General features: G+C 42.5%; 1 long non-coding RNA gene across 1 annotated transcript in view; it reads left to right on the top strand.

Moving 5' to 3' along the window:
- The window catches only part of LOC124002207, a 33,231-nt gene extending 10,605 nt beyond the window's left edge, over positions 1–22,626 (top strand). Inside the window, exon 3 of the long non-coding RNA XR_006832948.1 lies at positions 22,025–22,626. This is a non-coding gene — a long non-coding RNA (uncharacterized LOC124002207). The remainder of the gene's footprint in view (positions 1–22,024) is intronic.
- The last annotated feature ends 3,009 nt before the right edge of the window (positions 22,627–25,635 follow it).

Raw genomic sequence — 25,635 nt, 5'->3', positions numbered from 1 at the left:
TGTCCCATTGGTAGGATATTCGTGATCGTACCTCGTGTAATTTATTGTCCTTTGATTGTACGTTGGCAAGTAATACTGACAGTAATGGCAGCTTTCACACTCGCCGTCTGCGGATCCTTGCGAGGCACCTTGCTCCGTGTCCTCTGTACCGGCATCTCTTTCTCTTGCCAATGACGGGGATGTTGGCCTTGTCAGGTGTTCGAATTACATCCTGTGCTTCCTGCTTGTTGAAGAAAACATCTTTGTGTAATCTGAGGTGAGTGATCGCTGTCCTGATATCGTGAAGCTTTTTTTCTGTAAGATATGGTGGCAGAAACATTATGTACAAAATAAGTTACAAACAATGCGAAAACCCCCTACATAATAGCACAATTGGTTACGTGCCAGTAAAACTTTTGCCATTTGCCCCGGCGCCATTTTATCGCTCCTGTCTATATAAGGTACCACAGTTGACAGTGCATGTCAGAGCAAACACCAAGCCATGAGGTCAAAGGAATTGTCCGTCGAGTTTCGATACAGGATTGTGTCGATGTACAGATCTGGGGAAGGGTACCAAAAAATGTCTGAACCATTGAAGGTCCCCAAGAACAGTGGCCTCCATTTTTTTAAAAACATTTAACTAGGCAAGTCAGTTAAGAACAAATTCTTATTTACTATGATGGCCTACCCCAGCCAAACCCGGACGACACTGGGCCAATTATGGGACTCCCAATCACGGCCAGATGTGATACAGCCTGGATTCAAACCAAGGACAGTAGTGACGCCTCTTGCACTGAGATGCAGTGCCTTAGACAGCTGCGCCACTTGGGAGCCCTATTCTTAAATGGAAGACGTTTGGAACCACCAAGGCTCTTCCTAGAGGTGGCTGACCGGCCTAGCTGTGCAATCGGGGGAGAAGGGCCTTGGTCAGGGAGTTGACCAAGAATCCGATGGTCACTATGACAGAGCTCCAGAATTCCTCTGTGGAGATGGGAGAACCTTCCAGAAGGACAATCATCTATGCAGCACTCCACCAATCAGACTGTTCTGTTTTTATTTATAGTACTTACTTATTACTTACCTTGCATTTGGCTCCCCCTATTGTTGCTCTGGAGTATTTTCCTTTAGCTAGAAAATGACTTGTCATTTGACCTGTTAAGAGGAAGTTGGTCATTGTTGCCTCATGGAGAGCTCAGAGTGCTCTGTTTGTTGTTTTGTGGAAGCTTTGTCTGAGTATTTTCAATCCTTTTGCAATAATCTTTCGTTTCAGTGCATTATTTGTGGAATTTAGATGTGTATGTTTACTTTGTGGAATAGATGGATAGCACCAGCTTCATTGCTACAATATGTTAGGTTACAAACTAGCTTTTGCTAGTTTTCCGTGTGAGCAAAATATCAGGTTAAGTTCATATCTACTTTGTATTTTAGGACAAATTACATTGTTTTATGCAGGCATTTGTTGTCTTTGTTTCAGTTTCACACTGTTTCAACTCAATAAATCTTGTGACCATGGAGATCATGCTTTGAGGGTTATTGATGTGAAGGCGTTTATCCTGCTGTCAAGATATGCACAGTAACTCATGGAAGACAGTATACAGGCCTTCGTGGTAGAGTGGCCAGACGGAAGCCACTCCTCAGGAAAAGGCACATGACAGCCTGCTTGGAGTTTGCCAAAAGGCACATAAAGGATTTAGACCATGAGAAACTAGATTCTCTGGTCTGATGAAACCAAGATGGAACTCTTTGGAGGGAATGCCATGCATCACATCTGGAGGGAACCTGGCACCATCCCTACAGTGAAGCATGGTGTTGGCAGCATCATACAGTGGGGATGTTTTCCCACCCAGGGACTGGGAGACTAGTCAGGATCGAGGGGAAGATGAACGGAGCAATGTAGACAGAGATCCTTGATGAACTTGCTCCAGAGTGCTCAGGACCTAAGACTTGGACAAATGTTCACCTTCCAACAGGACAATGCAGGAGTGGCTTTTGGACAAGTCTCTGAATGTCCTTGAGTGGCCCAGTCAGAGCCCGGACTTGAACCCGATCGAACCTCTCTGGAGAGACCTGAGAAAAATCTGTGCAGCGATGCTCTGCATCCAACCTGGCAGAGCTTTAGAGGATCATCGGAGAAGAATGCGGGAAACTCCCCAAATACAGGTGTGCCAAGCTTGTAGCGTCATACCCAAGAAGACCTGAGGCTGTAATCGCTGCCAAAGATGTTTCAACAAGGTTCTGAGTACTTATGTAAATTTTATATTTCAAAATGGTATAAATTAACAAAAATGTCTGAATCTGTTTTTGCTTTGTCATTATGGGGTATTGTGTGTAGATTGATGAGTTAAAACACAATAATAATTATAATAATAAGGCAGAACAGTTGAAACTGGAGCAGCAACACGGCCAGGTGGACTGGGGACAGCAAGGAGTCATCATGTCAGGTAGTCCTGAAGCATGGTCCCAGGGCTCAGGTCCTCTGAGAGAGAGAAAGAAAGAGAGAATTAGAGAGAGCACACTTAAATTCACACAGGACACCGGATAAGACATGAGAAGTACTCCAGATATAACAAACTGACCCTAGCCCCCCGACACATAAACTACTGCAGCATAAATACTGGAGGCTGAGACAGGAGGGGTCAGGAGACACTGTGGCCCCATTCGAGGACACCCCCGGACAGGGCCAAACAGGAAGGATATAACCCCACCCACTTTGCCAAAGCACAGCCCCCACACCATGAGAGGGATATCTTCAAACAACAACTTACCATCCTGAGACAAGGCCGAGTATAGCCCACAAAGATCTCCGCCATGGCACAACACTTGGGGGGGCGCCAACCCAGACAGGAAGATCACATCAGTGATGCACCCCTCCAAGGGACGGTATGAAAGAGCCCCAGTAAGCCAGTGACTCAGCCCCTGTAATTAGGTTAGAGGCAGAGAATCCAAGTGGAAAGAGGGGAACCGGCAAGGCAGAGACGGCAAGGGCGGTTCGTTGCTCCAGAGTCTTTCCGTTCACCTTCCCACTCCTGGGCCAGACTACACTCAATCATATGACCCACTGAAGAGAAGTCTTCAGTAAAGACTTAAAGGTTGTGACCGAGTTTGCGTCTCTTACATGGGTACGGCAGGACCAAATCAGACAGAGGGGTAGGAGCAAGCCCATGTAATGCTTTGTAGGTTAGCAGTAAAACCTTGAAATCAGCCCTTGCCTTGACAGGAAGCCAGTGTAGGGATGCTAGCACTGGAGTAATATGATCACATTTTTTGGTTCTAGTCAGGATTCTAGCAGCCGTATTTAGCCTTAACTGAAGTTTATTTAGTGCTTTATCCGGGTAGCCGGAAAGTAGAGCATTGCAGTAGTCTAACCTTGAAGTGACAAAAGCATGGATACATTTTTCTGCATCATTTTTGGACAGAACGTTTCTGATTTTTGCAATGTTACGTAGATTGAAAAAAAGCTGTCCTTGAAATGGTCTTGATATGTTCTTCAAAAGAGAGATCAGGGTCCAGAGTAACGCGAGGTCCTTCACGTTTTACTTGAGACGACTGTACAACCATTAAGATTAATTGTCAGATTCAACAGAAGATCTCTTTGTATCTTGGGACCTAGAACAAGCATCTCTGTTTTGTCAGAGTTTAAAAGTAGAAAGTTTGCAGCCATCCACTTCCTTATGTCTGAAACACATGCTTCTAGCGAGGGCAATTTTGGGGCTTCACCATGTTTCATTGAAATGTACAGCTGTGTGTCATCCGCATAGCAGTGAAAGTTAACATTATGTTTTCGAATGACATCCCCAAGAGGTAAAATATATAGTGAAAACAATAGTGGTCCTAAAATGGAAATTTACACCGAAATTTACAGTTGATTTGTCAGAGGACAAACCATTCACAGAGACAAACTGATATCTTTCCGACAGATAAGATCTAAACCAGGCCAGAACTTGTCCGTGTAGACTAATTTGGGTTTCCAATCTCTCCAAAAGAATGTGGTGATCGATGGTATCAAAAGCAGCACTAAGGTCTAGGAGCATCGAGGACAGATGCAGATCCTCGGTCTGATGCCATTAAAAGGTATTTTACCACCTTCACAAGTGCAGTCTCGGTGCTATGATGGGGTCTAAAACCAGACTGAAGCATTTCGTATACATTGTTTGCCTTCAGGAAGGCAGTGAGTTGCTGCGAAACAGCCTTTTCAAAAAATGTTGAGAAGAATGGAAGATTCGATATAGGCCGATAGTTTAAAAAATATTTTCTGGGTCAAAGGTTGGGCTTTTTCAAGAGAGGCTTTATTGCTGCCACTTTTAGTGAGTTTGGTACACATCCGGTGGATAGAGAGCCGTTTATTATGTTCAACATAGGAGGGCCAAGCACAGGAAGCAGCTCTTTCAGTAGTTTAGTTGGAATAGGGTCCAGTATGCAGCTTGAAGGTTTAGAGGCCATGATTATTTTCATCATTGTGTCAAGAGATGTAGTACAAAAACACTTGAGCGTCTCTCTTGATCCTAGGTCCTGGCAGAGTGATGCAGACTCAGGACAACTGAGCTTTGAAGGAATACGCAGATTTAAAGAGGAGTCCATAATTTGCTTTCTAATAATCATGATCCTTTCCTCAAAGAAGTTCATGAATTTATCACTGCTGAAGTGAAAGCCATCCTCACTGGGGAATGCTGCTTTTTAGTTAGGTTTGCCACAGTATCAAAAATAAATTTCGGATTGTTCTTATTTTCCTCAATTAAGTTAGAAAAATAGGATGATCGAGCAGCAGTAAGGGCTCTTCGGTACTGTCTTTCCAAGCTAGTCTGAAGACTTCCAGTTTGGTGTGGCGCCATTTCCGTTCCAATTTTCTGGAAGCTTGCTTCAGAACTCGGGTATTTTCTGTGTACCAGGGAGCTAGTTTCTTATGATAAATGTTTTTAGTTTTTAGGGGTGTAACTGCATCTAGGGTATTGCACAAGGTTAAATTGAGTTCCTCAGTTAGGTGGTTAACTGATTTTTGTCCTTGGGTAGACAGAGGGAATCTGGAAGGACATCAAGGAATCTTTGTGTTTTCTGTGAATTTATAGCACGACTTTTGATGTTCCTTAGTTGGGGTCTGAGCAGATTATTTGTTGCAATTGCAAACATAATAAAATGGTGGTCCGATAGTCCAGGATTATGAGGAAAAACATTAAGATCCACCACATTTATTCCATGGGACAAAACTAGGTCCAGAGTATGACTGTGACAGTGAGTGGGTCCAGAGACATGTTGGACAAAACCCACTGAGTCGATGATGGCTCCGAAAGCCTTTTGGAGTGGGTCTGTGGACTTTTCCATGTGAATATTAAAGTCACCAAAGTTTAGAATATTATCTGCTATGACTACATTTACATTACATTTAAGTCATTTAGCAGACGCTCTTATCCAGAGCGACTTACAAATTGGTGCATTCACCTTATGACATCCAGTGGAACAGTCACTTTACAATAGTGCATCTAAATCTTAAAGGGGGGGTGAGAGGGATTACTTGTCCTATCCTAGGTATTCCTTAAAGAGGTGGGGTTTCAGGTGTCTCCGGAAGGTGGTGATTGACTCCGCTGTCCTGGCGTCGTGAGGGAGTTTGTTCCACCATTGGGGGGCCAGAGCAGCGAACAGTTTTGACTGGGCTGAGCGGGAGCTGTACTTCCTCAGTGGTAGGGAGGCGAGCAGGCCAGAGGTGGATGAACGCAGTGCCCTTGTTTGGGTGTAGGGCCTGATCAGAGCCTGGAGGTACTGAGGTGCCGTTCCCCTCACAGCTCCGTAGGCAAGCACCATGGTCTTGTAGCGGATGCGAGCTTCAACTGGAAGCCAGTGGAGAGAACGGAGGAGCGGGGTGACGTGAGAGAACTTGGGAAGGTTGAACACCAGACGGGCTGCGGCGTTCTGGATGAGTTGAAGGGGTTTAATGGCACAGGCAGGGAGCCCAGCCAACAGCGAGTTGCAGTAATCCAGACGGGAGATGACAAGTGCCTGGATTAGGACCTGCGCCGCTTCCTGTTTGAGGCAGGGTCATACTCTGCGGATGTTGTAGAGCATGAACCTACAGGAACGGGCCACCGCCTTGATGTTGGTTGAGAACGACAGGGTGTTGTCCAGGATCACGCCAAGGTTCTTAGCGCTCTGGGAAGAGGACACAATGGAGTTGTCAACCGTGATGGCGAGATCATGGAACGGGCACTCCTTCCCCGGGAGGAAGAGCAGCTCCGTCTTGCCGACTACAAGGTCCGATAGGAATTCCGGGAACTCAGTGAGGAACGCTGTATATGGCCCAGGAGGGCTGTAAACAGGAGCAATAAAGTGATTGAGTAGGCTGCATAGATTTCATGACTAGAAGCTCAAAAGACGAAAACGTCAGAACTGCTTTGGTGACACCCCGAATGGTTTTGACAGCTTGGAGCTTTGGGAAATGGCGCTTCCCCCCTCGACAGTGTCCTACTACTCGTATAATGAGTACTGTCTTTGTTGAGAAATTTCCAACATTACTTTTTTTCATGTAAAAATGGGTAAACAAACAATAGGCCTATCTACTTGAAGAGGAAGTTGGACCCCCCACCCCACCCTAATAGTCAATAATCTGATTATTGTGCCAGCCCCACAGTATGTATCATGATGCCTCAATAGTGGATGAATAATAATCCTTCCGATAAGGGCAGTGGCCAGTTATGAATGAATGTGTCCAGGTCTTCTACGTGTTTTTACAAGGCTGACTGGATTCTATGTGTGTTGTGTATGTGATTGCTTTATTCTTGTACGGTGACGCCAAGGGAAAATATCCATCCTTGGATGGACAATAAAGTTATATTCTATTATATCAATGACATTTTTTTAAATCATCACTCTGTTCAACGAGGAAGATTGATGTTGACATCATATTTCTTCAGAGGTGGGGGATGTAGTTGTTTTTGAAGGTGAGGCAGGCAGTGCATTTCACCCATAGATGGACTTAAAAGTAGACTCCGCAAGGTGACTTACATGCACAAAGTAAACGGCACTAGTGGGTCAATTTCCGCAACAACTAAGAAACTTGAAGTGCGTGGCTAAACTTCTCTGCTGTTTTGGTCCCATAGCTACCATGTTGTAGCAGTGTGAAGGGAACCTCTGCACATGTGTTTGACTGTGTGAGAGGAAAGTGTTGCATCGTGCTCATCACCATCTCTGCAGTGCTGTTTGTGGCAATGGCATCGGCCCTTTAAAGAAAAAAAAAGATCTAAAATGACACCCAAATCTAACTGCCTGAAGCAAGGATATGGATTTTCTTGGTACCATTTGAAAGGAAATACTTTGAAGTTTGGAGATGTGAAATGAATATAGGAGAATATAACACATTAGATCTGGTAAAATATAATCCAAAGAAAAAGCCAATTTGTTTTGTTTTTTTGCACCATCATTTTTGAAATGCAAGAGAAAGGCCATAATGTATTATTCCAGCCCATGTGCAATTTAGATATTGGCCACTAGATGGCAGTAGTGTATGGGAAAAGTTTTTGCATTTCTGTTCAAAATGTTGTATCAAGACTGCCCAAATGTGCCTAATTTGTTTATTAATAACTTTTCATGTTCAAAACTGTGCACTCTCCTCAAACAATATCATGGCATTCTTTCACTATCATAGCTACTGTAAATTGGACAGTGCAGTTAGATTAACAAGAATTTAAGATTTCTGCCAATATCAGATAGGTCTATGTCCTGGGAATGTTCTTGTTACTTACAACTTCATGCTAATCGCATTAGCCCACGTTAGCTCAACCATCCCGCAGTGGACCCACCAATCCTGAAGAATTAACGAGAAGTGGCATGGTTTCAATTCAGTCTTTTCACCACAATGGGGCAGCAATTACCTACTCTTTCACTTTTCAACAGGAGGGTACAGTATAACTTTCTGCTGTTTCTTAACCTGAGTTTGGCTTGCAAATATAACACTTCGTGGATGTCTGTAGCATATAGCGGCAACGTATGTGTGTGTGTGTGTGTGTGTGTGTGTGTGTGTGTGTGTGTGTGTGTGTGTGTGTGTGTGTGTGTGTGTGTGTGTGTGTGTGTTCAGGATCATTTTCGTGCTTATACACATTGCAAAATTACATTGACTTTTGTCTGATGTGAAGTATTGCGAATGTATGATGTGAGAAATACTGCTAAATGACTTAAATGTAATGTAAATGTAATTATATATCAAATATTGATGTTTTAAGAGAAGTAGATATGATGCTCCCAAGGTGCCCCCAAAAGTGAATGCTTTGCCTGTGAATAACTACTCATGTTTCTGGTATTGATTATTTCCTGTAACTTCATAACATTTGCAGTTTTCGTTAACGGCTGGGTAAACCATCCATCCTTAGCAAATGGAGCGTGTCGATATCAGACAGACACCCTAAGTATGATTAGATACACTCCCAGATGACGTCCATGTAGTAGACTGTCAGAATCTTACTTAAAACATACTTCATTTGAATTGGTTTTAAACTGTGAACCTAACATGAGGCGGCAAATAAATCCCACTTTGTTTAAATAAAGAAGAAGAAGAAGAAGAAAAGATGGAGGAAATCAAATAAATAGAACCAATCAAAGTGAGTGGTGGAACTCCATGAGGATGACGAAGAGAGAGTCCATTACAAATGAGCGTTCCTTTTCCTTACACTTCCAGACTAGACCAGGTTTGCGATTGGATTGCCTGCCACAATCAGAGCTGAATTACTGTAGGCCTGATATTTATTTCCAGAAACAATTGTACATGTTGTAGCGGGCGCTTTGATTGAACTCCCGGCGGACATGCTGTAGACAGATGTTTAGATGACCTCATGTTTGAAGTAATGTTGATTTTGGATGGGGTGCTGCTTTGCAGTTTTCTCTAAATCACCGCCCTCCGAACCCCCCCAGCGCTCTTCGCGTGACTGTGCGTCTGATACAGCGAGGGCAGGGAGAGGTGCATCCTTCAGAACACACACACACACACGGTCGGGCGGTGTTTCGACTGGGAAGGAAGAGAAGATATTTATGTTCCTATTTCTTTGACTGACAGATGTCTTGTGGGGGGGCGCTGGGTGAAAATGAAGCATGACAGTGTTGAAGGATGGATACTGGTGGTGTGATATATTCTGTCTCTTCCTCTCTCTGTGTGTGTGTTTTACTGAGGCGTATGACATACCATCAACATAATTCTGAAAGACGTGTCTAATAAACACCACATTGTCTGAATTCCATCTATAGATAATTAGCTATCCAGACACCAACGCGACATTCTTCGTAACAGACTGTTGTAGATTTAAGTCTTTCTCAGTAAGACATTTAGTTTGGATAGAAGGGATTTCATTAAAAGATTTAAATCTCTCCGAGGGAATCCATTATTCTGATGTTGTTCCTTTATGAAGCAGCCATTCCATTATGTTACTCTGACTGTAGAGCACCATGGGCTCTGGTCAAAAGTAGTTCACTACATACGGAGTAGGGTCCCATTTGGGATACTGCCTCCATCTTCGTGTGTAGCCTAACTGATAGAAACTCCCCTCATTTTAGAATTGGGAGGGGGGGGTCAATTAAAACACAACCAAACATTTAAAAAAATAAACAAAAGATTTATTGTCCTAGTCCCCCTAATTACTGTAGTCAGGAAATGTGAAGGATCATAACGTCAGTAGAAATCAGTTGACTGCAACCATGCATGAAGGGTAATGGGAACAAATGGCCCCATGGACCCTGTGCTTCCCAAAATAGATTTGATATGTCCCTGTGGTCTTAAGGCGTCAGCATCCCTCAGTTCGGCTGGTTGACCCGAACGAATGTGCTTGCATACTCCCTTGAAAGACCTTCGCTCAAAAAATGAGGAAAAGTGGCAATAGTACTATTTGTCTGTTTTTGAGACGTCGTAGTCCGTATACACTTACTAAAAATGTTCTGAATTAATCTAGGAAATCTATAATTTCCATGTTTTTTCTGAGCTCTTAGTCATGCAATTCTACACCTAAGATATTTCATGCATTATTCTTCAATGGAAAAATTGGCATGAAAATGAATCGTCTCTCGTTGAATGACGACAAAGACTTTATTGAAGAATCCCTACTGTTGACCAATCGCCGACGAAGGGGTGTAGACTTCGGCAGCTTGCCTCCAGAAAAGATGTTGTGTGCACGAACAACTGAACAAAAATAAGAAAACGACAACATGTAAAGTGTTGGTCCCATGTTTCATGAGCTGAAATAAAAGACCCCAGAAATGGTTCATTATGCACAAAAAGCATTTTTGTTTACATCCCTGTTCGAGAGCATTTATCCTTTGCCAAGATAATCCATCCATCTGACAGATGTGGCATAGCAATAAGCTGATTAAACAGCATGTTCATTACACAGGTGCACCTTGTGCAGGGGACAATAAAAGGCCACTCTAAAAGGCTGCAGATGTTCACCATAGCTGTTGCCAGAGATTTGAATGTTTATTTATCTACGTCGTTTTAGAGATTTTGGCGGCACGTCCAAACGACCTCACAACCGCAGACCACGTGTAACCACGTCAGCCCAGGACCTCCACATCTGGCTTTTTCACCTGCGGGATTGTCTGAGACCAGCCACCCAGACAGCTGATGAAACTGTGGGTTTGCACAACCAAATAATTTCTGCACAAACTGCCAGAAACTGTCTCGGAAGCTCAATTGCGTGCTTGTCGTCCTCACTGGGGTCTTGACCTGACTGCAGTTAGGCATCGTAACCGACTTCAGTGGGAAAATGCTCACCTTCCATGGCCACTGGCAAGCTGGAGACCTGTGCTCTTTGTGGATAAATCACAGTTTCAACTGTACCGGGACGATAGCAGAGAGAGTGTATGGCGTCGTGTGGGTGAGCGGTTTGCCGATGTCAATGTTGTGAACAGAGTGCCCCATGGTGGCGGTGAGGTTATGGTATGGGCAGGCATAAGCTATGGATGTAGCCGGATGTGGAGGTCCGTGGCTTGCATGGTTCACATGTTCTACGGTTGTGAGGACGGTTGGATATACTGCCGATTTCTCTACAAAGACATTGGATGAGGCTTATGATAATTTAATGTTCATTTCCCTATCTAGCAACAGCTCTGTTGGACAATACAAATTCAGCATGCCAATTATGTTGTGACAAAACTGCCCATTTTAGAGTGACCTTTTGTCACCCAGCACAAGGTGCACCTTTGTAATGATCATTCTGTTTAATCAGTTTCTTGATATGCCACACCTGTTTGGTGGATAGATTATCTTGACAAAGGGGAAATGTTCACTCACAGGGATGTAAATGCAATTTGTGCACAACATTTGAGAGAGAGAAACTTTTTGTACATATGGAACATTTCTGGGATCTTTTATTTCAGCTCCTGAACCATGGGACCAACACTTCTTGCGTTTTTTTTGTTCAGTGAATATTTTTCTAGGTAGTTAACATTAGCTAGTCGGCTATACCTGTACCAAAACTCCAGTGTTTCTCCTTCTGGTCTCAATTATCTTTTTAAATGGTGAGCCAACATGTTTCTGTAGCTCAGTTGGTAGAGCATGGCGCTTGTAACGCCAGGGTAGTGGGTTCGATTCCCGGGACCACCCATACGTAGAATGTATGCACACATGACTGTAAGTCGCTTTGGATAAAAGCGTCTGCTAAATGGCATATATTATTATTATATTATGTTTTCAACACTTATTTGGATTATTTCCATGACCGATCAAAACGTATTTTCTCTCTTGTCCCTCTGCAGCAGACATATGGTGAGCAATATGTTTGGAACATGGAATCACAGTTTAAAATCGCAGTATCGAATCGCAATACACATAAAATCGTGATGCGTTTCGAAGTGCAATTCATATCGTATCGTCACCTAAGTATCGTGATAAAATCGTATCGGGAGGTCCCTGGCAATTCCCAGCCCTATGCAGTAATTTGGTCGTCAATTTCTGTCTCAAAGAAGATGATGTGCCATTCAATAGGTATCTAATGTCAACATAAAAGAGGACCGTAGGCTACCTCTTAATCAGCAGTTGTGTGTATGAGAGAGCGGTTGGGTGGTCTAGTGGAGATTTAGTCTGTGCTGTAATGTACGACCCTCAGACCAGCTGCTGACGTTATCTTAATAAGGTGATTTATGGAACTGCCTCACTGACTGAGTGGGGGACCACAGGATGCAGTGTGTAGGAGGAAACTTCTTTATTGTGATGCTGAAGAGTTAGCATTAAACACATTCACTCTCAAATACAGGCACACACACACACACACACACACACACACACACACACACACACACACACACACACACACACACACACACACACACACACACACACACAGGAGCAGAATCTGCAGGATAATTATGATTTTTCGAAATGGGAGGCTGTCCCTGGACTATCGCTAGTCTCATTTACCACGGTACAATTATTACGAGGGCACTCATCCAGTCGAGGTGGCTGTAGCGTGCAGTGACAACGTTTTGTATGGGGTATAATATTGTAATGATGCTTTTTATGTCCTCTCTGACGTCTAGTGAATAATCTTCGGTTGGGTCAGCATGACATTACATCCTCCTCAACCATGCTCAGCAAATCCACTACTTACTAGAGGTCGACCGATTTTATGATTTTTTCAACGCCGATACTGATTATTGGAGGTCAAAAAAAGCAGATACTGATTTAATCGGCCGATTTAAAAAATGTATTTGTAATAATGACAATTAAACAACACTGAATGAACACTTATTTTAACTTAATATAATACATCAATAAAACAATTTAGCCTCAAATAAATAATGAGACATTTTCAATTTGGTTTAAATAATGCAAAAACAAAATGTTGGAGAAGAAAGTAAAAGTCCAATATGTGCCATGTAAGAAAGCTAACATTTAAGTTCCTTGCTCAGAACATGAGAACATATGAAAGTTGGTGGTTCCTTTTAACAGGAGTCTTCAATATTCCAAGGTAAGAAGTTTTAGGTTGTAGTTATTATAGGAATTATAAGACTATTTCTCTCTATACCATTTGTTTTTCATATACCTTTGACTATTGGATGTTTTGGCACTTTGGTATTGCCAGTGTAACAGTATAGCTTCCGTACCTCTCCTCGCTCCTACCTGGACTCGGACCAGGAACACAACGACAACAGACACCCTCGAAGCAGCGTTACCCATGCAGAGCAAGGGGAACAACTACTCCCAAGTCTCAGAGCGAGTGATGTTTGAAACGCTATTACCCCCCCCCCCCCCCCCCCCATAAACAGCAGAGCTGCTGGAAAATGCACGAAAGTGCTGTTTGAATGAATGCTTACGAGCCTGCTGGTGCCTACCATCACTCAGCAGTCTGACTATCAAATCATAGACTTAATTATAACATAATAACACACACATGCGAGCCTTAGGTCATTAATATGGTCGAATACGTAAACTAACATCTCGAAAACAAGACATATTATTTCAGTGAAATACGGAACCGTTCCGTATTTTATCTAAAGGGTGGCATGCATCAGTCTAAATATTCCTGTTTCATTGCACAACCTTCAATGTTATGTCATAATTACGTAAAATTCGGACAAATTAGCTCACAATGAGCCAAACTGTTGCATATACCCTGACTCTGCGTGCAATGAATGCAAGAGAAGTGACACAATTTCACCTGGTTAATATTGCCTGCTAACCTGGATTTCTTTTAACTAAATATGCAGGTTTAAAAATATATACTTCTGTGTATTGATTTTAAGAAAGGCATTGGTGTTTATGGTGAGGTACACGTTGGAGCAACGACAGTCCTTTTTCGCGAATGCGCACTGCATCGATTTTATATGCAGCGCAGGACACGCTAGATAAATCAATCATAATCAATATTACTAGTTTAAGTTTAATGCTAGCTAGCAACTTACCTTGTCTTCTTACTGCATTCACGTAACAGGCAGGCTCCTCGTGAGGCAGGTGGTTAAGAGCATTGGACTAGTTAACAGTAAGGTTGCAAGATTGAATCCCTGAACTGACAAGGTCAAATCTGTCGTTCTGCCCCTGAACAAGACTGAATTAACCCACTGTTCCTAGGCCATCATTGAAAATAAGAATGTGTTCTTAACTGACTTGCCTAGTTAAATAAAGATTTAAATAAAGGTGTAAAAATATATATATATATTTGCTTCCAAAATGACCGATTTCCGATTGTTATGAAATCGGACCTAATTATTCGGCCGACCTCTACTACTTACTCCACCGTTTGTAGCGCTGCACTCAATGACAGAAACCAAATATTTTTGGGGAGTAATATATTCCATTCTGAAGAAATTGCACCGGTAATGTAAATGGGGAGAAGAGGACAGATGTTAAGGAAACAGCCAGACCATCTCAGTGAATTCCTCTGTAATAGAAATGTGAAGGCATACATACTACAGCATATGGTAACTATGAGGAAATCGGCTAAACAAGCTATGCTTAATTGAGCACTTAGTCTAAGTAGTCAAGGGGCAAGGCTAGAGTGACCCTGGAAGAAAGTGTGTGTTCCCTTCTCTCTGTGTGTGTGCATGCGCCCCTGTGTGTATACGACTACGCCCGTGTGTGTGTGCACGTTGTGTCTTTGTCGTATGTTCTTTGTGTTTTGAAGAGCTCTATATTTCAGTAAGACCACTCCTGTCCAGGCACAGGCAGGCCCAGTCTTTTGTTTCTGAACCCATTTAATTAAGTAACAATGGAAAATAAGTACTGTATAGGCTCCCTGAGAAGAGTGGTGTTTGGCAGCACCGCGCCCTGATCATCACCATCCGGCTAGCTGGGTTTCATTTTAATAAAACAGAACACTCCACTTCAGATGCTAGTCTATAGCAAGATCTTCATCCATGTTGCCATCCCCTCTGCTCTGTCCTGCCATCGCCAAAGCCTGCAAACCAGACTCAATGCCTTGGAAGTGAGTTATTATTTGACAATGAACTTGCTAATCTGTAGCATCTGTTATACTGTACTAGAGACCACTACGTAAGGGATAATCAGCAAGGAGCTATGCTTTCTATGGAAATGAATGCACAACGCGGAAGCTATGTTCCACGATGTGCTGGTGGAGTGGAACTAACCTTCCACGGAGTCTCATTATTTTCCAGAGAGCCCAGAGTTGATTATCCTGCTTTTAACGCGGCTGTAACTTAACACATTTGCAACAAGAAATGTGTTAATTTGGTGGTTTGAATGTGTTCAACATCCACTGAAGTAGCTAGGGAGTTTACTAGGTAGCTACAGTAGTTGCCTTGGGGAATTTCCATCTAAAAGGACTCATGAGCAGCAAAATGTGAAGGTCATAGGAGAATGTCAAATGAAAGCTAAGAGTCTATATTTTTAAGAAATGAAGTCATATTTTTTTTCTCCAACCATTTTCCATGCTGAAAATGAGTAATACGCAAAGGTTTGATTTCTGGTCAAACAGATGGAAAAGGGGTCTTCGTCAACATCTACCAGAAATATTATTAAAAGGTATTAGAAATACATGTTGACGTAAAGACCCCTGCCAGCTAATATCAACACTTATTTATTTTGGAGAAACGATTTGCCTTCTGTGACTTAAAGAGACATTGCCTTGTAATTCCGTTACCAAAAACCCACGTATTTTCTCATTTCTCTCCCTCGTGAGGAGGGAGAATAATGAAAGTTCAGAAGTAACATGTAAGGGCAGACCTAACGATTTTAGTCAAGGTTTTTACTGATATTATTAAGTGATTTAAAACGTGTAATTCTGTTAACAAATCTGTATTACAGTTTTTTTAAGAACACAGTTGCATCACCTGGTACTGTTCTCCTTTTCATTGGCATACTGTTATGTTCAGCTCATAACAGTTTGTTTTTTCTTCTCTCTTTCTGTCATCTGATGGTCAAAGCAAGACTGTGAAAACAGTCTGGACAACCCCTCTCTCTGCCGGTCTCTCTCTCTCTCTCTCTCTCTCTCTCTCTCTCTCTTTCTCTTTCTCTCTTTCTCTCTTCTCTCTCCAGTAAATCTCACTTCTCCTGGCTCTTTCTTCTCTCTCCAGTAAATCTCACTTCTCCTGGCTCTTTCTTCTCTCTCCAGTAAATCTCACTTCTCCTGGCTCTTTCTGACTACCATGATACCTACCCTCTCCTCCCTGTAACGAGCGTCCTCGCCCACTGAGTAACGGCCGACACTGAACGTTGACGGATGTTGAAATTTGGGTCAGTCCACCCTGGCCCGGAACATACCTGTACCGATCATAGACATCTATGTTTCACAAGTTTGGACATAACAGTAAAGTATATTTGAGTGCAGTGCAGTAGAGCACTCTAGAGTAGAGTCCTTTACTGTGATGTGCTCTACTGCACTGTGCCTCACTGTGATGTCTACATTTCACAAGTTTGGACATCTATGATTGTTTCAGATTTGGTCCGGAATGTAGAATGTAAAATAATAGCCAATTTATAGAATATAATAGCCAATTTATAGAATATAATAGCCAATTTATAGAATATAATAGCCAATTTATAGAATATAATAGCCAATTTATAGAATATAATAGCCAATTTATGCAAAAGAAGAATATTGCATATTTATACCTTGTGTTTAGGATACATCACCACGAAGAGAATAATATTCATATCCATAATGATGTATTTCTGTATAGTACAGATCGGGAACCCATGATGTAATTCCGTTTACCGGGTGTCATTCCACGGTAGTTCAATAACCAAAAGGCATTTCTTCAAATTCAGGGTGTCATTCCACGGTAGTTCAATAACCAAAAGGCATTTCTTCAAATTCAGGGTGTCATTCCACGGTAGTTCAATAACCAAAAGGCATTTCTTCAAATTCAGGGTGTCATTCCACAGTAGTTCAATAACCAAAAGGCATTTCTTCAAATTCAGGGTGTCATTCCACGGTAGTTCAATAACCAAAAGGCATTTCTTCAAATTCAGGGTGTCATTCCACAGCTGACACCCTTGTTCTTTCTGCATACATCTTCCAATCTTCATTCGGAGCAGTTTTTGGGAAACGTAGTCGCATAAAAACACTGAGGGAGATTTTACCTTAATTCTGTTACCAAACTTTGCATCTGCGCCGGTTCTCCCACTAAATGTGTTTTTGTGACATTTTCTGTGCAGATTTTTTTTCAAAGTAGTCATTGTGCACGGACTTGCATGGTTTAAACTTTTGTTGCGCATATATTTTAAAGTGAAAAATCTCAGTCGGTGTAATTCCATTATTGTGGAATTGCCCCTTGGTAACCAAACAGACTTCCTAGGTGAGTTAACCAAACCATCAGTCCTAGCTTGCTATAAAAATAGAATTGAACAATGCCGATAATGTTGTCAATTTGACTTTTGCTTTCAAAAGCAGCTCAAACATAGAACATGTAGGCTAAGAATGAACGATAGCCATTGAATTATTCCGTGCTTTATAGGGAAATAATGCACTCTCTAGAATGCCCTTCAAGCCAATCAGAAATGAGTATTCAACAATTCCATGGTATAATTAAGCAATAATTGATGAGGGAGTATGATATATGGCTACGGCTGTATACCACGGCTATGGGCTGTTCGTATGCACAATGCAACTCAGAGTGCCTGGCCATATACCACAAACCCCCAAGGTGCCTTATTGCTATTATAAACTGGTTACCAACGTAATTAGATTAGCACAAATATTTTTGGGGTAATAACCATGGTATACGGTCTGATATACCACGACTTTCAGCCAGTCAGCATCCAGGAGCCAAACCAACCAGTTTGTAATGTGTATTATCAGTGATTGTTCAGATATAGATGTGATTGCCAAAAGCCGATTTTTGTTTGTTCTTAACATTTTGTGTCAGATAAAATCTAACTAAGGCAACTGAATTTGATGCAAAAAAATCTAAAGTTCAGATAATTACAAACCTTGTTTCTACTGGAAGTACAGAAATATAAATAAACATAATAAGTACTCTCAAAAAAACACAAACAAAAAAAGCCCAAAAGAAACAACCCTTGAATTACATGGCACTGTGGGGTGTGTGTGTGTGTGTATAAAGTGAGTTTGTGTGTGTGCTCTTGTGTGTTTGTCAGTGCGCATCATGTACTTTCCCTGTGTGTGTGTGTGTGTGTGTGTGTGTGTGTGTGTGTGTGTGTGTGTGTGTGTGTGTGTGTGTGTGTGTGTGTTTCTCTGGATAAGATGGTAGAATGTGTTTTACAGTAATCCTCTGCCAAGATGTAAATCCCGTTTTAAAAACGAGCTCTCACCATGCATACAGCCTCCTCTCCCTCCCTCCCTCCCCCCTTTGTTAACTGTATCAAGATGAGTGTTTGGGCCAGTGCAGTAATCATAATGTGATTTGTTGTGCCCGTGAGCCAATTTTTACCTTAACTGCATGGGGAAAATATCCCGTGTGCCTGGTCGCTGGGTGAGCTTTTGTTTGCGTGTGTCAAAGAGGATCTTGCCACCAGGCTTTGATTAGGGGAAGCTCCAACTTTTACACACACTTTAGATTATGTGTGATCTTGAGTTGGTAGAGAATGACATGGGTTTAAGAGGAGGACGTTGGCGGAGGAAGAGGTAACATTTGATAGTGAGGAACAAAACTGAACTCATTTGGAATTTGTTTACAATTTCATTTTCCTTTCAAGGAGGGCAAGAGCCTCGCAGTGAAATCAAGGCAAACGCAAATGTCACAATCGTGAAAGTGCATGTGAAGACAAAGGCAGCGACTCAGCTTTATTTTGTGAAATAAAGCCAATATGCTCTGGATATGAAGATATAAAGCTGTTGCTGGGTCATGGAAATGAGCAGGTTCTGTCACGGTGGTTTTCACCCCTCCCTCGTGTTCTGTGTTCCCCAGTGTTCAGTGTCTCCTATAGGGTGGGGCTGGGACCCTCGGGCAGAGGGGGGGGACTGACTCAACTCTAATGTACTCTAGCTATTGTTACATTACATTTTAAACATCTGACAGAGGCTCTTATCCAGAGCGACTTACAATCAGTACATTGATTCAACTTAAGTAGTTAGTAACCAACTGGGTTGTACCTATTGTTTACAGCTACTGTCAATGTGATTGGACTGACTCACCTCTGGGCTGTCTTCAGAGCACTGGGCTGTAGCAAAGCTCTATAAAATGTTTTGCAATGGAAAAAATGAAAATTAGCATTTTATTTTGGATGAATTCAGTTACAATTGGTTGAAGGCCGTATTCAGACTTAGTCGCTGTGTGTTACAATCTGGACATTGAAAGAAATTGAAAGGTCTGGAGGAAATCACACCATAGATTTTTACACCATTACTGTGCTTTGGTTTACGCTTAGCTTAAATGTAGCATAAGCTATAAGCCAACCATTACGCTAGCAACCCAAGTCACCCTTTTGACTAACATTCTCTGTGAGTCTAGAGGGCAGAAGAGAGCTATGTTGATGGCGAAACACTACTTGCTTTGCATCAGGAGCGCACTTGTACACCCGTTAACATTTTTCAGGGCATGACATTGACTTGAGTTTTCGCCAAAATCACGAGAGGCCTCCAAACACACAGATTTACGGGGGGTGCGGTATAGCTGTCAATGTGATACAATGTTATTCCTTTTGTATATCAACTGACAAAGATGTCCAATTTGTAAGTCGGTCTGGATAAGAGCGTCTGCTAAATGACTTAAATGTAAATGTTAAAAGCAATGCAAACGACTTCCCATCCTTGTTGCGGTACCACCGTGGGTATGCCTCACCCCTCTTCTTGTCCCTGAAAGACTACAGTATTGTCACACCAGATTACATCCCATGTGTAATGTGAGTTCATCACAGAGAAAAGACATTCCATTACGCTGCAGGTGTCAGGTCAATGGTTCCAAGGGCTTTCGCCTAATCTTCAGTCCCGGTCGGTAGCTACTGCTGTGCGACTGTGAGGCGTTGAAAGGCTCACATATGTCTTCACCAGCTGTGTCAAGTCGCACATCATTTGACGTGTCCTACTGGGAAAGTCTCGGTATGGCTCGCAATGGCTTGCAATGGCTCGCAAATCCACATCAAACAATGTGAGATTACATGCCTTTTCCTTTCCTACTAATCGGACTCCAAACCTATCCAGTTTTCTGTTCATATTGATCTATTACCTGTATGGTTTTCCAACAACGGGAATTCACACTGTGATCAGTATGTTAGGAAGTAGTGGACAGACCACACAGGGAAGGGAGCCCAGGAGCTGTTTGGGTCCAGGGGGGAGAAGAAGAGTAGTGGACAAGGGAGGAGAGGAGGAAGGAGGGCGGAAGAGAGCAATGGATGGGGGGGGGGGGGGTTGAGCAAGGTTAAATTATCAGTGTTTTGTGTGCTCAGTGGGCTGACCAACCACTGAGCGCTCGTGTTTGCACGTGTGCCTACTAAAGACCTCTCTGCTCAGCCGGTCTGCTCTCCTCTGCGATGATGAGATCCGTGACAGATGCTTTCTCGATAGGAAGAATCCCCCAGAAGCCTTTGGCAGGACAGAACACACAGGTCGGTGAGGCGCCGTTTCCATTGTGGCTGCGTCCCAAATGGCACCGTATTCCCTTTATAGTGCACCACTTTTGACCAGGGCCCTCATTGCATGACAAAGGGAATAGGGTGCCATTTGGGACACGCTAAGTCAAGGGGCTGGATGGGGCCGGGGTGAAATATTGATGTTAATGTCTTCAAAAGGGGGAAAATATGACTGGTCTCTTACAAGGGAGATTCCAAATGTTCTTCATGTGGATCCGCGGGGGAGGTGATTTTATATCCTAACACTTAAGTTCAGGTGTGTGTGTGCATGTGTGTACGTACATACACTACCGGTCCAAAGGTCTAGAACAGCTACTCATTCAAGGGTTTTTCTTTTCTTTTTACTATTTTCTACATTGTAGAATAATAGTGAAGACCTCAGAACTATGAAATAACACATATGGAATCATGTAGTAACCAAAAAAGTGTTAAACAAATCAAAATATATTTTATATTTGAGATTCTTCCAAATAGCTGCCCTTTGCCTTGATGACTGTTTTGCACACTCTTGGCATTCTCTCAACCAGCCTCACAAAGTTGTCACCTGGAATGCATTTCTATTAACAGGTGTGTCTTGTTACTTGTTAATTTATATAATTTCTTTCCTTCTTATTGCATTTGAGCCAATCAGTTGTGTTGTGACAAGGTAGGGGTGGTATACAGAAGATATCCCTATTTGGGTAAAAGACCAGGTCCATATTATGGCAAGAACAGCTCATTTCAGCTCATTTCAAGAACTTTGAATGTTTCTTCAAGTGCAGTGGCAACAACCATCAAGCACTATGATGAAACTGGCTCTCATGAGGACCGCCACAGGAAAGGAAAACCCAGAGTTACCTCTGCTGCAGAGGATAAGTTCATTGGAGTACAGCCCAAATAAATGGTTCACAGAGTTCAAGTAACAGGCACATCTCAACATCAACTGTTCTGAGGAGACTGCATGAATCAGACCTTCATGGTTGAACTGCTGCAAAGAAACCACTACTAAAGGACAGCAATAAGAAGAAGAGACTTGCTTGGGCCAAGAAACACACAAACGCTGGAAATCTGTCCTTTGGTCCGATGAGTCCAAATTTTGCTCATCTTGTTTGCTTTTAGTGGGACTATAATTTGTTTTTCTACAGGAGAACCTCCAGGCTGTGTAAAGGCTATTTGACCAAGAAGAAGAGTGATGGAGTGCTGGATCAGATGGTTTGGGATGAGTTGGACGGCAGAGTGAAGGAAAAGCGGCCAACAAGTTCTCAGCATATGTGGGAACTCAATCAAGACGGTTGGAAAAGCATTCCAGGTGAAGCTGGTTGAGAGAATGCCAAGAATGTGCAAAGCTGTCATCAAGGCAAAGGGTGGCTACTTGAAAGAATCTTAAATATAAAATATGTTTTGATTGGGTTAACGCTCCGGTTACTACACGATTCCAGATGTGATTTTGTAGTCTTGATGTCCTCACTATTATTCTGCAAATGTAGAAAATAGTCCAAATAAAGGAAACCCCTTGAATGAGTAGGTGTGTCCAAACCTTTGACTGGTACTGTACGTGTGTGTGTTTGTTGCAGGGGAGGTGATGACTCCCAAACTAAACGTCTTCCTTTGCTGCATTAGGATTTTCCGTCTTCACTCTGGCTAGCTGCCCCCCAGGAAGCGGACTTCAGTGGAGCCCAGTGCTATGTTCTCCTCTGAATGGCTGTTCACTGGGGTGCATTTCATAACGGATCTCTCTGCTCTCTGTGCTGCAGCAGCCTCAACATATGGGGCCCAGGGGACAATCTGCACCAGCCACCAATTTATCAGCTCATATCCACACCAATGCAGACTGACACACTCAAGGATGCATCGAAACGGAGACGCAAGCATGCATAATCACACATGCGCGCGCACACACCCATAGAGAAACACTAGACACACACACACACCCGTCATGATTTTCTAAAATGACTGAGTTGATAGCGAGGTTTTTCTTAAAGGTAATGTCGTCACGTGGTTCTACACAGACCATTTCTCTTTTCTATGCTCTGATTTTGTTCTGATTTATTTGAGGAAATGTTTTGTTTAGTCAAATCTACATTTTGTACCCAAATGTAATATTGTTTTTATATTCTAGTTGTTCAGAAATGCATCTGTAGCGAAAGTGGAATTGTTATGCCTTGTAGTTGTACATTTCTGGCAAAGTTTGATACAATAAAACTTTTCTTTTTGAACAGGCAGATTGCATTACATTTTTTAAATGAAATTAAGTAAATGCATAACAAACAGTAAATTAAAAAATATTGTTATAGAAGAATAATTACCTAAATATATAAATTATTGTAATGCATTTTTTTTTTTACATATGAGTAATGTAAACTTGTATTACTTATACATTTTATCATAAATTATTATTAATACACATTTTAGACTTGATAAGATGGCTGTTGACTTTTCTAAATAAGTGGAAAGGGGACCGGGTCAATCAGAGGGAGGAGGCTGAGGGAGTGTGTTTTCTAACCAAAACATCCTCGTCCTAGGGTACGAGGCTCGGGCTGGGGTGGCTCAACCTTCTTCTGGAATCCCCCCCCCCCCAGCCTAGCTCCACGGCCCTGCCCGCTCGCGGGGAGCCGTTTGTGAGGAAATGGATCGGGCTTTGTTTTCTTTCCCTGGAAATCTGCCTCTGAAAGTTCTGACAAATGAGCAGCACCTGAATCCACCCCCCCAAGTGTCAGCCCAGAGGACGCCCCCTCCTTCCTCAAACACATGCTCACGCATGCAAGTGTAGTAGTGCTTTTAAGTCCTTAACACATACTGCACTGTATACAGTACACATACACACTGTATACAGTACACATACACACTGTATACAGTACACATACACACTGTATACAGTACACATGCACACTGTATACAGTACTCATACACACAAGACATTATTGTAATAGTAATGATAGTATTTATTTTCTGGAGCACATTTCCCATCCTCAAAATGGAATACACAATTCTCTTCTTTAATTAAATTCTCTATACTTTTGAAATTCAGTTAATTTTCTTTACTTTAAGAATCTTTTCTCCAAGCACATTGGTCATGTGCTCTGCATGTGCTCTGCATTTGCTCCCACTTCCCAGACTTCTGTCTGATTTTGAGCGGGAGCTGGACAGAGAACAGCTAGAAAATGACAGATCGAGAGGGGAACAGTATTTCAGATCAGGGACCAGGTCAGACAGACAGGGAGAGGGGGATGAAATGGCACCGATACAGAGGGAGAGGCGAGTGTTGGCCGATAGAGCTATTCAGGAAGAAAGTGAGAGGGGGAGGGAGGAGCGGAAGAGACGTTTCATGAATATGGAAGCAGGAGAGACTGGATTGTCCTGCGGGCTGCGTTGCTCGTGGTCCGCTGTTGCGTTTAATGATATGAGAGTCATTCAGTCAGATTGCATCCCAATTCCTATTCCCTATGCAGGCCCCTACCTTTGGCGAGAGCGCTGGTCAAAAGTAGTGCACTATAATAAGGAATAGTGTGCCATTTGGAATGCTGACAGAGAGGTGTTCAGAAGCCTAACATGTTGTGTGTGAGACAGGGGGGCCCACAGGCGTTTTGGCGGTGGGTTTGGCTTTTTTCAGACCTTATGGGGGGGGCCTCGCGAAACTGAGGTACGCCACTGGTGATATCAATCAGAAAAGAACAGGGCGGAAAAAGAGCGACATACCAACAAAAAAAAACCTGCATGAAATATTGAGGTTGGTGGGAAAGAAATGGAGTGTGCGAGCGTGCGGAGAGGGAAATGGGTGTTTTGCGCGTGGGTCGAATCGAGCGTCATTCCAAGTGAAGCAGTGAGCTGACTAAACGACAAAAACCAGTTCATTTATTAGTCCTTCCAGAGCAGAGCTATGTTGAAGTCCCAAATGGCACCCTAATTCCCTATGTAGTACACTAGTTTTGACCAGGGCCCATAGGGATCTGTATAGGGAATAGGATGCCATTTGGAACAGATACACGATTATAATATTTTTTTTGCCTTTATTTTCATTTTTTCCCATTGCAGTTGATCTTAGGGTACTGTAAGAGTGAGAAAAAAGGAGCTCATATTTGCCTTATTCAAGACTGAATGAGAATTATTGTTGGCTCTCGGCCAGGCATGTCTCAAGGGCAAACGGTGTGTTTCATCATCCTGAGGTTGAGGTTTGGCGGGAATGAGCTTGACTGTTCTAATCTTCCACTCTCACCTCGGCTAGGAACTAAGCCCACTCCTCTTCTATACGCTGCGTCCCAAATGGCACCCCATTGCTTATATCAGGGGTTTCCCAACTTTTTTTTGCTTTGTGACTCGTCAATTTCAGTGTCTTTTGAGTCACGATCCACCATAGGTTTTAAGAGGTGGAAAAAACATACGCAGAACAAAGAATAAGTTTTAAAAAATTAAAAAAGCAAATTTCCTATTTTGACAGCTATGTTCTTATGCTTAAACATATATATTTTTTATGAATGGCGGCCTTTTATTTTGCTGATTGTAGGTAACTCTGGGTCTTCCTTTCCTGTGGCGGTCCTCATGAGAGCAGGTTTCATAGCGCTTGATGGTTTTTGCGACTGCACTTGAAGAAACTTTCAATGTTCTTGAAATTGTCCGCATTGACTGACCTTCCTGTCTCAAAGTAATGATGGACTGTCGTTTCTCTTCGCTTATTTGAGCTGTTCTTGCCATAATATGGACTTGGTCTTTTACCCAAATAGGGCAATCTTCTGTATACCACCATTACCTTGTCACAACACAACTGATTGGCTCAAATGCATTAAGAAGGAAAGAAATTCCACAAATGAGCTTTTAAGAAGGCACACCTGTTAAATGAAATGCATTCCAGGTGACTACCTCAATGAAGCTGGTTGAGAGAATGCCAAGAGTGTGCAAAGCTGTCATCAAGGCAAAGGGTCAATACTTTGAAGAATTTCCAATATGAAATATATTTAGATTTGTTTCCCACATTTTTTGGTTACTACATGATTCCATATGCGTTATTTCATAGTTTTGATGTCTTCACTATTATTCCACAATGTAGAAAATAGTACAAATATAGAAAACCATTGACTGAGTAGGTGTGTCCAAACTTTTGACTTGGTACTGTATATTTTTCCAACACACAATGTCGTCCCGTGACCCACCTGGACCCCCAGTTTGGGAACCACTGCCCTCTATAGTGGCCCTATTCCCCATAGGGCTCAGGTCAAAGGTAGTTCATTATGCAGGGA

The sequence above is a fragment of the Oncorhynchus gorbuscha genome, linkage group LG17 (genome assembly GCF_021184085.1).
Source record: "Oncorhynchus gorbuscha isolate QuinsamMale2020 ecotype Even-year linkage group LG17, OgorEven_v1.0, whole genome shotgun sequence".
In the NCBI taxonomy this organism is placed as follows: Eukaryota; Metazoa; Chordata; class Actinopteri; order Salmoniformes; family Salmonidae; genus Oncorhynchus; species Oncorhynchus gorbuscha.
Note: the sequence above shows the minus strand (reverse complement) of the source record. Positions and strands in the feature narration are given on the sequence as shown.